Source organism: Parasteatoda tepidariorum, chromosome 2 (assembly GCF_043381705.1).
Source record: "Parasteatoda tepidariorum isolate YZ-2023 chromosome 2, CAS_Ptep_4.0, whole genome shotgun sequence".
NCBI classification, from domain to species: Eukaryota; Metazoa; Arthropoda; class Arachnida; order Araneae; family Theridiidae; genus Parasteatoda; species Parasteatoda tepidariorum.
Window position 1 is genome coordinate 51,480,841 of NC_092205.1, and position 14,685 is coordinate 51,495,525.

General features: G+C 26.7%; 1 protein-coding gene and 1 long non-coding RNA gene across 2 annotated transcripts in view; one reads left to right on the top strand and one right to left on the bottom strand.

Moving 5' to 3' along the window:
* Window positions 1–14,685, top strand: part of LOC139425000 (uncharacterized) — a 133,800-nt gene that overhangs the window by 45,446 nt on the left and 73,669 nt on the right. The window contains exon 2 of the long non-coding RNA XR_011636151.1: window positions 13,103–13,217. This is a non-coding gene — a long non-coding RNA (uncharacterized lncRNA). The remainder of the gene's footprint in view (window positions 1–13,102; window positions 13,218–14,685) is intronic.
* LOC107446297 (paired mesoderm homeobox protein 2B) overlaps window positions 1–14,685 on the bottom strand; it is an 80,437-nt gene that overhangs the window by 29,986 nt on the left and 35,766 nt on the right. The window lies entirely within an intron of this gene.

Below are 14,685 nucleotides of genomic sequence, written 5' to 3' on the forward strand. Positions count from 1 at the left end.
TTCGAAAGTGTTAATTATGCCACTAATTAAGATATTTGGAACACTTCTTAAACTCATAATGTTACCGTATGCTGATCTTGTTTTTTAAACTTCTCGCGTAATCTGAATAATATTGCTCAACGCTGTGGGGAAATTGCAAGCAAATTGTTTAATGAGACTGACGAAGTAAGCAAAATCGAAAGAGAAGGTTCTGTTGTTAGACAGAGCGTGATGGTTTTACATTAACAATTTATATCGAAATGGTTAGTGATAGTGTGAATGAAATTAGAGCCTAAATATAAGAGTGCATTTCTAGAGTCAATCTTTTCTGTTTTCTTTTCAGAATTTTGTTTTTAGTTAGATGTAGTAGGGTTTCACAATTGTTTTGACATGGTATAACTGTAAAGTTTAATGTGAAGCAATGACAAATGGCTTAATTATAAATGACTAAAATTTTCAAATTTCAGTTCAATTTTTAAATAAAAATTTAGAGCATGCGCAATAAAAAATTCTGGATCAAATTACGGCTTAAAGTACCGGCTCTTTTTTTCCGTAAAATACATTTTACCGTAACATTTCTTTTTACCTTAAAATATTATACCGTAATTTTTACATAAATATTTATTAAATTAGAGTGATTCAGTGATTTTATAGCAATTATTATTGTGAAAATTACGTATTTCAGATTTTTGTTCCAAAATGTGTTTAGATAAAAATTGATTTTGATTTAAAAAATACCTATACCCTTTTTTACTCTAATTTGATCTGTAATTCTTTACAGTGTACTGTTAGATTGGCATTTTTTTAAACAATTTATTATTAATTGTCTGCCAGTGATGAAAGGGATTTTAAGGTTTTTGCAGCTCAATTCTTCATGCACTGCGATCTAATCAACAGACTATAAGCAAGGATAGCAAGTCTACAGATTTGTTTGATACAAAATACGAAAAACACTTAAATGATAAGTAAGATTCAAGTTATGTTTAAATCTTAAATTTTAAATTTGCCTATCAAGATTGAAATTGAATTTTTCTAAAATGTTTCGTGCCTCTGAGTCAATTAATCAATGGGATATATAAAACTACAATGCTGGTGTAGACATCATATTATTTCAGAAAACTTTAATATATGATCTGTTTTAAATTTCTGTTTCAATTTTAAGTATTATACACATAGCAATGATTCTGCAATATCCGTTAAAATTTTGCTATCTTTCTAAATTACCTTTTTAATTATTATGCACATACAATATACAGAGTTTCATACAATATTCAAAGACTAATAAAATAAAAATGATTAATTGCCTGAAAATTCAAAAATGTAAAAATTTGTGTTTAAAGAAAATTTTGTATTGCTTAGCAGCAAAAATTTCATAAGCGTACATAAGAAAATACTATTCATAATACGTCAATGTCATAAAGTTATTAAATGATTAAAATTTTATCGGTGTCTAAAATTGCATTCCTTCTAAAATGCTACAATAAAGCCTAATTTTGTAATCAAGTTCCTACAATTACTTAAGTTTAGTTTAATAGCGATTGATTATTTTCCCCATTAATAATCGACTCTCTTAAGGATCAAACTGATATCTAATTTTAAGGAAGATAACTATTTTAAAATAGTTATATTTATTTAGGTTTAATTTCAATAAAAGAAAATTTTTTTAACCTACTTTTGATTTCTAATTCATTCTTGCGTTTGTCGCAATAAAATGTTAAAATGTTTGCTTAACTTTTTAATTATTTAATAATCAAATTTCCGGCATGAAGCAACTAAGTTTTAAGATTTCATTAGTTTAACATTTTGTTTTTTGTTTAGGAATTATATTTTATTATTGCTTATGTGCAAATATTTCAATAAAGATTTTCAAAAGAAAAAATTCCATTTTATTGTAAAAAGTTTAATTACAATATTTATCTTTAAATTATGACAATATTATTTTGATTTTAAGGTTTAATGAGGTGATTGTCAAAGATTTAAAAACCAATGGATTTATTAAATTATTCTGATCATGTTTTCCAATTTTTCTCAGCATACGAGCTGTATTTATAATTTTAAAATACTTAAGTCATTAGATTAAATACCGATTATCTTGGTTTTATTGATCAGTTTAAGAATTAAAAAAAAAGAATTACAGCATTAAATTATTGAACTCAATGTTATTAGTAATATTTTTCTTCTGTTAGATGAACAAAATGTGCTTTTACTTCTTAATGACTTGAAAATTTAATTCATTAAATTAAACACTAAAAGTCTAAATGTATTTGTTTAAGACTTTATAGTTAATAACTACATGAAATTATGATTTCATTCATATTAATGGTATTATTTTTTTAATATACTAGTTCTCTATCCTTCAATGGCAATTTTTTAATTGATACTTCGATTGATTTACATTGCATTTTTTGTGAAGGAGTTTTTATTTGACTTTATTTAAAAGTAAATTCTTTTTCTGTTGTTTAGAAAATTCGATGGCAACATCCTAGATTACTTATGAAAGTCAAACTTTAAAATTTTGCGTAAATCAAAGCTCAAATAAAATCCCACTTTCATGCTTTTTTACTTGGCTTCATATGCTGAATGTATCAATGAGGATATATGGAAAAAGAAGGGGGAGGGGGATTCAAAAATCAGAAGTTGCCTTGTTTAGTCATTTTTATTTTCCCCTTTATTTTTTCCCCCACTGCAACCCATTTTATGCGAAAGTCACTGGGACTGCGAGTAACAGTGAAAAAAAAAATAAGAAAAGGCATAATAAAAAATTTCACCGCCAAATGCAGGCGAAGAAAAATGGCAGAATAAAAGAGAAAAAAAATGAAAAGGGAAAAAATACGAACAGTGACTTTTAGAAAGACGAAACGAAGAGAAAAAAAAATAACGAGGACTGGAAGAACGTTGTGACAGTGACGAGAGAAAGCGAATGGAACCACCCATAAAATCCAATAAAAACATTTCAAACGACAGAAAAGGAAGAAGAAGCAAGACAACAATGGCAAGAAAGGGGAGTGGAGTACGCTACCATGGGGTCTTGACAAATTCCGGTAGGATTAAGAACTGGCAAGGAGCGGTGCGCCACAACACAGGGACTGGGATGCTGTATGCAAATGAGATGTGACAGGGAAGGGCGACGTCATCGATCCTTTGCGTTGCCATGGATACCAAGACAGTGCTGAGGATGAAAAGGAAGGGAGCCGTTGCTCTTGCTCCTCTTTTGGGCATCTTTTCGGGATTCTAAGAGAAGCGTTTTCTTCAGTCATTGTTTCTGATGCGAATTCTAAGCTTTGTTGTTGTTTGATGATGTTTTTTAAAAGCAGAGATTGAAGTTGAAGTGTTTTTTTTTTTTAATTTAATTTTTAGATGGAGATGGTGGACCTTACGAAGGATTTCGAAAAAAAAAAATTTCTGTCTTCAATTCAATTTCAATGATCAAAACTAAAATAGCTTTTTATTTCACAGTGAATTTCAAGATAAATGCATTAAACACCTATTTTCCTAATTCGATTTATGCGCAGCAAAGGCAGTTAAGCGGTAGAAGCTAAAGTGTTTTTTCTTGATTTGAAAAATGGTTTTGCAAGCAGCGATTTCTTTAGCTTTCCAATAGGGAGACTTAGTGGGAGTAGTGTTTAAACAGCAAAATAAATAAATAAGTATATAGATAAACTATTAAGATTGCATAACTCAGCTTCAACAATAAGTTAAAATTTATTCGACAAGGTTAAAACTTGTCACATACTTCAAGAGGGACAGCTTTAGCTTCTCCATGAAGAGTGCGAAAGACATTGTGTGTGTTTTGCAAAGGAATGGGCAAGATATCAGCTCCTAGGTTTTTTTTTCTTGCTTTAAAAGATAAAAAAAAAATCGAGTTAAAGGGAGTAAAATTCGAGTAATCGAGAATAATTAACATGAAATTGAAGATAAAAGGGTCGGGANTATGATGAGCTCATTCTGATTATATATATATATATATTAAACCATAGCGAAAAAAGACCACACAACAATTTCATTACCGCTTTAAAAATATGTACTCTATATGTTAGTTATGATGGAATTTTTTACTGTTTATTAAATTTCTTTCATATACGTGAAACTAGATCATTAAACTTACTTACGAAAATTAATGAAAAATCCCTAAATCATTTTATTAATTTATTGTAAACATTTTTTTTTGCTTACATATATATCTTTCGGCAAACTTAATTAATCTTAATTCAATAGTTCCCGACGTTCATTGTTAACAATCTTAACCGAGTATCCGTGCCTTTCCTTAAAATTGTTTGTCGGTATGACTTTTATTGAGAACAATGGTTTTTGTTTTTATAGATAAAGAGCTTTTAAAATTTAAAAATATGTGTTTCTTATTCGAAACTAAATAGTAATTAAACAAGATTATTGTTTAAATTCTTAAAAAAAATTCGAATTTTTCAGTGCATTTTTTCGAAACAATTGAATAAATAAATGTAGTTATTATTTTTACTTATTATTGAAAATTAAATCCATTTTTCGATTTAGTAATAATTATATTATTGTTTTTTTGTGAATTAATTAAATATATTGGTTAAGAATTAAATTGAGCAGCTATATTGGGTTATAAGTTGCCTATCACTGAACAGTAAATACTAGTGGTTTAATATTAAAAAAAATCAATATTTATTATTGATAAATCATAAACTAACCTACAACTTTTGAGTGATCATTCATCAGTACTTTTTAGAAGAATAAGTAAAAAACTTATTCCAGAGCTGAGAAGTACATTTTTATACACATTTTAGTATAAAGAAGTAAGAAACTGTAAAATAATTGCAACAGATTTAAAATACAATTTAAAAAATAATCTTTATTTTATGTAAACATTGACTTTTGTCAAAAGACTTTTGAAATTAAGAAATCATTAGTTTCTCGATATCAGCCATTTAAATTTTTAAACAGAATTTTAACTACTATAAAGGAATTAAAATTTACGAATTGAAATATTCTGTTTTAAAATAATGTTTCCCTAAGCTAGATTTTATCACTTTTTATTAGGTATATGAAATTATTTAGGAAATTTGAAATCTTATTGTACACTTAACCATTACATAGTTATCATATTTACTGATAAACATGATAGTATTCTACGATAATTATTAAAATTAATAATGAAAAATAAAATTTTCATCTAAATCTGGGTTAGATATATAAACTAGTAGATATTTTTTCTAGAAAATGTATTGAATAATGCATAGTATAATGGTAAGTAGTCTTCTAGAAGATAAATAGAATAATGTATAGGTAGCCTAATATGGTCAACCTTGCCCGGCCCGAGTATCGAACCAAGGACCTGTGACACGACACGTGAAGCGCTACCACTCATCCACCGGGCTCCGGAACATCTGCTCTTGGACCCTAGAGCCCAAAGGTCGAGAAAACTGAGATGGGAGCAGTAGGCCTTGGCCCTCGATGAGCTGTCAAGCCACTGAGTTTAGTTTAGTTGCCTAATATGGTTACAAGCGAACTATAGGCATTTCTGCAAATTATAAACATTATGTATGTACCCTTATATATTTATACTAATTATATAATAATTTTCCTCGCACAACATTCTTGATTAACAAACCTTTGCAAATATGTGGTTAATATAATAAGTAAAATTTCTAAGAACAGCGAATAATAGTATAACTATGTTATGGTATGATTTGAAGTAGAATTCTTATGAAATTATAAAATGTTCTCATTTTAAATGTTATATGTATTTGTTAGAATAACAACTTTTTGATGACAGAAAAGCTAGCAAACTTTCAAGAAGCTGAAACTTCAAGAAACTAATGAACGTTTTCTTATTTGAATAAAATAGCTTTATTTAAAATTTATACCAACTCTATATAAAGAAAGTTTTCTTTGCAGACAAGAAATATTTTTAAAAACTATTACGCTATTTTTAAAATTATATTGTTGATTGAAGAGTTTCGGTGTTCCTTATGTTATTAAAAGTTATGTTCTCTTTTTTTTCTGTAAAATTTTGTCCTAGCAATAAAAAAGGGATCCAAAAAAATCATTGAATTGATAATTCAAGTATTAATTAAATATTTAGAAACATAACTTTTTAAAATTTGTTTCAAAATTTGGCAGATAAAATGTATTTTTAAAAACGTTTACAATATTTAGATTATTTTTACGTTATTTTTAAAATTATAGTGTTGTTTTAAGAGTTCTATAGTTCCTACTCTATGCTTCCTTATGTCCTCTTTTTCCCTTTAAAATATTGTCCTAGCAATAAAAAATGGATTTAAAAAAATTCATTGAATTGATAATTCAAGTATTAATTAAACATTTAACAATAATTTTTTGAAATTTGCTTCAAAATTTTGCAGATAAAATTTATTTCTTAAAAACATTTGCAATATTTACATTATTTTTAAGATTCGTATTTTTTCAATAGAGCTTGGATCTAGAAATCAATAATAGATCCAAATGAGAAAAAAAAAATTCGTCGAAACACTACTACAAATATTAATTAAATATATAGAAGCTAACAAGAAAATATTAAAAATAATTACTTAATGTACCATAATAATATAAGTAAAATAAAGCTTAATAATCACTTATTCGACTTCGCTAGTTACCCAAACAACCATTTATGATTCTTACAGTTGCAGTTAATAACTTTTCTCTCGGGATATTTGTTGATAAGACTTTCAAAATCCCAACTACACTTTATTTGCAAACATATTCTCCGGATAAACTCATTCATTCGCTTATTAAAAAAAATGGAAGAAAACTAAAATGGCGACGATCCAAATAACTTTTTTTTTCTCTCGCTGTGTTGAGTTATCAAGAGTATTACACAGAAAACAAACGCTCTTCGTCTTTTCTTGTATAATAAATACCTTTTTTTCTTTTTTACTTAATTTTTGTTTCTAAGACGAAAGCTTTTCCTCATTTGGCGATGCTGAGAAAAAAAGAGCTATAGATAATTAGAAAATGTAAATTGCAAAGGAGGAGGGGATAGAAGCTTAGAGAGAAGAAAAAAAATATTTTCCCTCCGATCTGGATAAGTGAGCCACATTTTTCTTTTGTTTCGTAAAAGATATAGTTCGTCGTTGAATAAATTTATTGTTTTCTCTGAGTAAAGCATAATTGATTGTTAAAAAATAAATGAGTTTCGAGGAAGTCAAATTCATTTTTTTTTTACAAGTTTATCACTTTAAATAGATTTTATTGGTTATGGAATAATGCCCAACATTATTTACAAAGATTAGAAAATGCGTTCAGAGTTTAGATTAAGGTGCGTTGTGGTAAAGCTTTTTGAATTATGAACACTGTAAATTAATATCTAATTTTTTTCAACGTAATGATGTTAAATAAGGAACATAATTAATAGACTTCGTTTAATGAAAATATTTAAATATTTAAAGAGCATTTCATTTAGTGGCGTAAATTTTCCCAGCTTATGATGAGCTCATTCTGATTTTAAGAAAAATGTCCGAAATTTTTGAGTATAAATATCCCATAAACAAGATTTTGTGGTCTTTTTTAAAAATATATCATAATAAGACTGCTTAAATTAGCAATATTTGTCATCTGAATATTATTATTGAACGTAAAACTAGACAAAAACTCTTCGCTTTATTAGATTTGTTTTGTTCTCGATATATTTGTTAAATGTAGGTTTAAATAATTAAAAATGATACCACTTATTTAAACGCAAGGCTGTAAGTTGAACAACTTGGAAGCAATTTTTCATAAAAATAATTTTGTTTTTATTTACCTTTTTTTTAAATTTATTAGCATATTTATTTAAAAGTGCATTATGAGTGTTATGATATATACTGAAATCTTTTATTAATATGTATTTATAGAGAATATTTGAATAATTTGAATGTATATATATTTTTATATTAATCTAAAATATTGAGTGGTGTTAAATTTTAATTTTAATTATAACATCTAATAAATAATTTAAACTTAAAACTACTTCATGAGCTTTTTTGTTCAAAAATAATTGAAAAAGTCACCTTAAATGATTATAGGCGCGTATCAGACATTTTATTGACATGATATAGTAATTAAAATTTTCTTTAGAAACCTAGTTTCAAAAGATTTTGTAATTAAAAATCAATTTCAGCAAATTAAAACATGAGTTATTACGAATAAATTTTTATTGCAAATAAAAAAAAAAACTATGTCTTTATTAGTAGCAATGTCAAGCAGTATTTTTTGTGAGGCATAAAATATTAACTCTATTAATAAATTTAAAAATAATAATAAGCTAAAAAACATTACTGGGGGAATGAAAAAAAAAAGATGCTATAAAATTTGCAATCATTTAAAATTACCTCAACACAAAAAAATCTATACAGCATATAATGAACATATAACATATCAACATATTATAAAATCTAAATGCCCTAAAATAAAAATTTTATATCATAAAAATTGTTAGCTAAACTTTTTTACTTTTTAAGATCTCCACTGAGAAAAAAATATAGCCGAGACTACCAGAATATGCTGCAATTTAACATGTGTCCTGGCTCTATGGGAACAGCAAAAAACTCGGTAATTTTAACCTCAACGCTTTGATGATGATATTATTTAAATTTAACAATAAAATATAGTTTTGTAATTTGCGATAAAATTTGATAAATCTGGTTAAATTTTAGAATTTTATCATAATACCTAAAAGCATGTCATTATTCGCTTAAAGCTAAATGTTGAATTTTTTACTAAATTTGAGTTAATAAGGACTGTCTTTTTAATAATCAAAACTTCAGGTAAACCGTTGCAATATGAGCCCAAAAATTATCTAATGAATGGTTTAAATACCTAATATTTTAGTTCTTACGACCAGAATTGTATTTTTTTTTACTAGGAATGTCATAACCATACAGTATGGTATTTTTACGAGAATTGTTTTCTCCGTGTAATTATATACATTATTTTTGTGTAATTGAAGCAAATGTTCCATGCAAAAATATGCTTAAAAGACTATGTATTTCGCATAAACAAAAGTGAAATTTTAATATTTCCGTAAAATAAAAACGCATATTATAGAACGATAATTTTAATAAACATTTTATCTTGTATTGAAATTCAGAATAATTATTATTTAAATACTCCTACCAATACATTTGTTGAACTAAGAAATGTCATAAGATAATTTTCTACCTCAAATCGAACATAGATAAACATAAAACTAATGTATAAACGACAAAAATATTATGTAAAAGCAATTTGCACTACCCAATCATCGGAAACATCTAATTTTTATTTATCGTTCCTTTGTAGTTATAAGCCTGAAATAATACGCCTTTCTTCCTTTTTATATCGATCATCAAACCTGAAATGTTCTGCAGTTTTCCTCTATCTCTTATTTTCTGGACATTTCTTCTTTTTTTTCCGGGAAAAAGGAGAAGGATATCATGTCATCCAAGAACGAGGGAACTTTTCGATAAAGCTGTGGATGGGGGGCGGATATAAAAAGAAAACATCTCTCCCATTTCTATCTAATCACATTAAGAAAGTTCTCCTTACAATCTGTCACAGCAATGTCATGAAGATGTCGACGGAAAATGGAGAGGCTTTTGGAAAGTTTTCAGCTCCTCAAATGGAATTTTAATAAGCCCAGGAAACTATACTTATTTGGAGTTTCTTCCGTACAAACTTTAGCAATTGGAAATTCGAACTAATTACAAAGAAAGTTACTTTAAACAATAAAGAAATTTTTGAAATTTATGGATTAATTTATTCAAAACGATTTGGCTAAGTAATCATTGTTTGATTGGTTTCTCGAAAAAAAGACTCTAGTAAAATTACCCCCACTGTATGGTAATGACATTACTGGTAAAAAAAACAATAATTATGGATGATGAAACCAAAATATATTGCATTTAAACCATTCATTTGGTAGTTTTCCAGTTCATATGGTAACGATTTACGCCGGAAATTCTGATTCTCAAAATTATAGTTCTTATTAACACACATTTCGTAAGAAGTACAAAACTGAAAAGTAAATTTAATCGAATAAATGGTTTTTACGCCATTCTCCCAGGTAAAATTACCAAAAATTTTACACATTAACCAAATTTTATAGCCTATTATAAAACCATATTTTAAAAACGCTTCGGTAAGAATTACCTAGCTTTCTGGTATTACTATAGAACCATATATACGGTAAATTTTGCCATATTGTTGCAGTTTTGAATACACTTTTTTCTTCAGAGTCAGTAGCATATTTTTTTCTAGTATCGCTGTTCTGCACACATAGCAAATATCTCTCGTAACGTTAACAAATGTTAAGATTTAATATGCTGGCGATGGTGTCATAATAAGTGTTTCATGGCATATTTTTCAAGAGTTAAATTTAACAAATCTCAAACAAAAAATTAAAATTTCAAATTGTTTCTATTAAATTTATAGTTTATCTAATTTAGTTTTTTTTAAAAATATTCTTTCACAAAATGATCAACTTTTGAAAACAAAAAATATTGTAGAACAAGTTCTCAATTGCGAATTATGAAGTCAGTCAAACAATGTTAACTTTAACATATCAATGTCATGTAACATATCTTTAACATAACAACAATCAACTTTAACATATAAGTCACACAATGCTCAAAAATGTAATTTTCATACATAACATGCACTTTTGATGCATATATTTCACCTTTTATGAATAGAAACTTTTGTAATTTTTAAATTTTATATCATAATAAAATTACTACATTTTACCACATTTACCAAATTTTATCACATATTATAGAACTACATTTTACTGTTAATTTTAGCAAAATTATAATCAAAGTTCTTCGAAAAAAAATTGCCGAGCTTTTTGGTCTTTCTATAGAGTCACAAACACGAAAATTTTACCATAATTTGGAAGTTTTGACTAAAAACATTTTTAGCTGCTTTTTAAATTTTTTAAGTAGATATTATTATAAGTTTTTTCTTTTAGCAATTGGTGTTGCATAGCAGATCCAGTTGTTGTAATTTTAAACTATTCACTCAATCCAATTCGTGAAAAAAGACTGAAAAATATTCTTAGTTTATTCTCATAATAGCAACTTTCGAATAATCATTATAAAAACACACACTTTAAAATATTTCCGATAAAATTACGGTAAATATACGAGCAAATTGAGAGTCGGTTCTTTTTCCGGTAAAATCTATTTTTCTCCTAACATTTCATGGAACAAAAAAAATCTGATATACCACAGTTTTTACAATAATAATTACTGAATAACTGTAATTAAATATTACTGTAAAAATTACGGTAGAATTTTTCAACCTTATTTTTACAAAGAACATTTCACAGTTCAGTGGTGAACATGTCGCATTATGTAACCTGTTAGAACTTCGCAGATGGAGTTTTTCACAGATGGGATCATCGACTTAACTGTTCCAAGTAGGCAGGGTGTATTTTCTAGCTGTTTAATCCCCCATTGAGCAAAAATAATCCCATGAATGTGAAACGCAGAGAAACGAAACTTTTATCAGCATTCAATGATTCTTCAGACAATAATGTTGCGTCTGCCATTATTATTTGTGATTTTTTCATAAATATTTTTTTCTAATGCGACTAGCGATTAGAATTTAGAAAAAAATACTTTTTTTTTCAAATTAATTGACATACTCAAATAAATTTGTTTATGTTTGCTTTGATGAATTTAAAACTGTTGACACCTTTTGAAATATTTTGATACATACTGAGTGTAAAAATAAAGTTTGGAAACCGTCAAATATCACCAAAAATGTATATCAGATCGAAAAAGGGACAATAATCACATTCAATATTCTCTTAAAAGCTATCTATCAATTACATACTCTATCTGCTTTAGTTTATCTAATTTTTCGGCGCTGAAATAGAAAAGAAATTAAGTATGGTACACGTCGTTTAAAATGCTGAGTCTGTTATTGACACATCAGATTGAAATAAACAAATTAAAAAGGAAAATGTTTCGGTTATTTTTTTTTTCAAAATAAATAAATAAATTGATTAAAAAAAAATTGAAACGAGTCTATTTTTATTTTCTTATTCTGACCGCCATTTTACACAGATTGCACCCTTTTTTTTTATCGGTAACCATGCATTTGTGAAGCAAAATGCATAGCCTGTACTCAAACAGTTACCTTTTTGAGGAATCCGAATCGGCAATAAGAAAAAGGAGCTCATATTTAAGATATTAAAGTTGCTCTCCTCCCCACTCTCAGCGGGAAGGGATTGGAAGGTCGAGTTTGGTATCATTGGATAGCTTTTAAAAAATAATGCATGTGTCTATTTTCCCTTTTTGATTCGATGCATATTTCTCGAGATATTTGACCGTTGCATATTTACTAAATATTAACGCTTGATTAAGACTGATTTCATTTTTAAACTGAGGCTGTTGTTTCGAAGTTAAGGTTCCTAATTCATTTCTATTTTTTTTTCTTTCTTCCTTTTAAATATTACAGAATGATGATTAATAATGATTAGTCTTTATTGTTTATTTATTAGATTAGAAAATCAATAGCCATAAATAACCAAAATCACTGCACCAATTGTTCAATAATTTGAGAATCTTTCATATTTTCAATTATAGAAAGGCACTATTTGGTAAACTTTATAACATTTCAACTTCATATAACTCAACTTTAAGTCGTTAATAAAGTTCTGCGGGACATTTTAAAATAAAAAAAATATAAAAAAAACCTGGACACAAGAACAAAAAAAAAATTTTATGTAGAAAAATAATTTTTTATTTATAGCATAAACACACTTAGAAGCTCTGTTGTACAGAGCTGATTAAAATTGTAAAAATATTCATTTAGTAAGAAAAATTATCTTTTTTCATTTTAAAAGTACAGCGTTACTTTAGTACTATCAAAATTTACAAAATTGTAAATTTTTCTCTTACCTGAGAACTTGGATTTAATAACTTAATTTTACACTGTATAAACTTAAATTTCACTTGAAAAGGACAATAAAACAACATTAGTTGATTTTATTTTAATAAAGTATTCGTTCCAGAAGTCACATTACTTTAAACAGAATCAAGAATTTATCGTTCAAGTAAAAAATTTACTAAAATTTTCTCCCATGCAAATATCGTCATTTCTGATATTTATAAATAATTTTTGTAAATAAATCTAATCAAATATTTTTTTTAATCAGGCTCTGAAGGTTACCTAAGCAAATTCGTCGAGTGTCAAAAATGGATTATGAAACTTAAAGAATAAAACTCTATGCTCAATTGACTGACATCAGAACGAATTTATGGGATACAGTAGTAAGTGCATTATTTATGCCAACTTTACTTTGTTTATTCATTATTCCATGAAGCATTTTAAGGTCTATAGCATAACAAAAAACTCGTAAAAATCTCATAAAATTTACCTTTTGTAAACACATCAAGTTCAATTTGCACACTGTAAAAAACGGCAATTTAAAATGCATATACTTTTTTTTTATTAAGGTTTTGTATTTTGATATATAAACCTATTTTGATCATCAAACTTTATGACTATACAAAATATATTTCATAAATATTAATTTCACACATATTACACACGAAGAAAAAATTCTGGCAGAACTACTATACTGTATTTTAATGACATTTCTGGTAAAGCAAAACCATCATTCTCGTAATAAAAACAAATTATACTGTATTTATCTATTCCATTTGGCATTTTTTTCAATGCATATAATAACGGTTTACCTGAAATTCTACTTTTGAAAACCGTAGTTCTCATTACTACACATTTAATACAAAATACAAATTTAACCTAATAAATGGTTGTTTTGTACCATGCAGTAAGATATTGTATTAAAGTACCAAACTTTGCTGCAGTTAACAAATTTTATCACACATTAAAACGCTGTATATTATTACTTTGTGTTTACTTATTGTTACTTTTACCAAAGTGCTTCGGTTAAAATTATCGAGCTGCTTTGTTTTTTTTTATAGAGACGGAAACAAGGTAAATTTTACCGTATTCAGGTAGTCGGACCAAACGTTTTTTATTAGAGCATCATACTATTAATTAAAAAAAAAAACAAAGAATTTATTAATCTGTATGTACTTTAATTGTTTCATTTTATTTTCTCAATTATCACAGTTTTTTTTATTAAATTATCAATTTATGTATATCATTAGTGATAATTTTAACAAGATTTTAACAATCCTTAGAAAATAGCAACAAATATCTAAAAAAAAAAAGAAAAGAGAACTTGTACCAATATCGTAACAACGAGTTTAACTTGTTTAGCTTTTCACTTTAATTGGCGCGCTTCTAAAATATTTACTCGCAACTCAAAAAAAATCTCATAAAATTTAAATTTTACAGACGCATCAAACACAATTTGTGCACAGTAAAACACCGCAGTTTAAAATTTATAGACATTTTCTATTAAGATTTTGTATTTTGATATATAAATATATTTTTGATCATCAAAATTTATGAATATTCAAAATTTATACAATGAATATATAATAATGTAGCATACAATTAATAATGTAATAATAAATGACAAAAACACATAATGTAGCATGCAATTATTTTTTAAAGCAAACTAAAATATTTTTAAGTCTCATTGTTATTCATATGTTTTTATTTTATTTTATCAATTTCCACATTTTATTGTTAAGTAATCAATTTCTGCACGGACAATAGTTGGCGTTTTATACAGACTTTATCCAACCCCAGAAAATAGTAGGGGGACAGGAAAATAATGTCGTTTCGGCCCATTAAATATTC